The following is a 953-nucleotide window of genomic DNA, read 5'->3' as shown; positions in this document are numbered from 1 at the left end:
CCGGAAATTTTATTGCCAAATCCGCATTTATCCAATTAGTCGAAAGAAGCCAATTTGGGGGGATGCCTAGTGAAGACCCTCATTCTCATATGGAGACTTTTTGTGACTATTGTGATGCGATTTCTCAAACCGGTGTAACTCAAGACCAAATACGATGGGTCTTATTTCCTTTTTCTCTAATTGGCACCGCGAAACAATGGTTGAAAGGCCTTGATAAGGCTACTCTCGGAATTGATCCTTGGAAGAAGTTGGCTCTAGCTTTCTACAAAAAGTTCTATCCACCGGAAAAGACTAACATGCTAAGAGCTCAAATCACGGGCTTTAAGCAAAGGGATGAAGAATCTTTGTATGAAGCTTGGGAGCGGTTTAAGGGGATTTGTCGCTCATGTCCTCACCATGGACTTAGCGAGTGGTTCTTGGTACAACAATTTTGGAACGGTATTTATGAAGATTCAAGGAACATTCTCAACATGGGATCAAATGGAATGTTCACCAAAGTTGATGACAATCAAACTTGGAACAAAATTGAGGAAATGGCGGTCCATAACTCGCAATATAGTAGACCTCGCAAGGCTACTAGAGGAGGAAAGCATGAAGTAGACTCCATTACTCAATTGGGTGCTCAACTTAGTGCTCACAATGATACCATCAATTTGAAGTTTGAAAAAGCTATGGCTAGACTTGAAGAAGCCTCAAAATCACCAAAGCATCATGTTAATGCCATGACGGCATCTTCTTCAATCCCAAGTGGGATATGTGAGAATTGTGGAACTTTGGGACATGACCAAAGTGAATGTAGGGGAACAAATGAACAAGTGAATGCTTTCCAAGCATACAAGAGTGGTACCCCTTATTCAAACTATTACAATGAAAACACCAAATTCCATCCAAATCTCTCATACAAAAGCCAAAATGTTCTAAACCCTCAAACAACATACACCCCACCTCCCATG

The 953-nt window shown here is 41.0% G+C and overlaps 1 non-coding gene across 1 annotated transcript; it reads right to left on the bottom strand.

Moving 5' to 3' along the window:
* Positions 1–296: 296 nt before the first annotated feature.
* LOC141634732 (small nucleolar RNA R71) lies at positions 297–403 on the bottom strand. Its single transcript, XR_012539457.1, has one exon. It is a non-coding gene; the product is annotated as a small nucleolar RNA R71 (small nucleolar RNA).
* Between the last annotated feature and the right edge of the window lie 550 nt (positions 404–953).

Source organism: Silene latifolia, chromosome Y (genome assembly GCF_048544455.1).
Source record: "Silene latifolia isolate original U9 population chromosome Y, ASM4854445v1, whole genome shotgun sequence".
In the NCBI taxonomy this organism is placed as follows: domain Eukaryota; kingdom Viridiplantae; phylum Streptophyta; class Magnoliopsida; order Caryophyllales; family Caryophyllaceae; genus Silene; species Silene latifolia.
The sequence above is the reverse complement of the archived record's forward strand: the minus strand, read 5'-3'. Positions and strand labels throughout refer to the sequence as shown.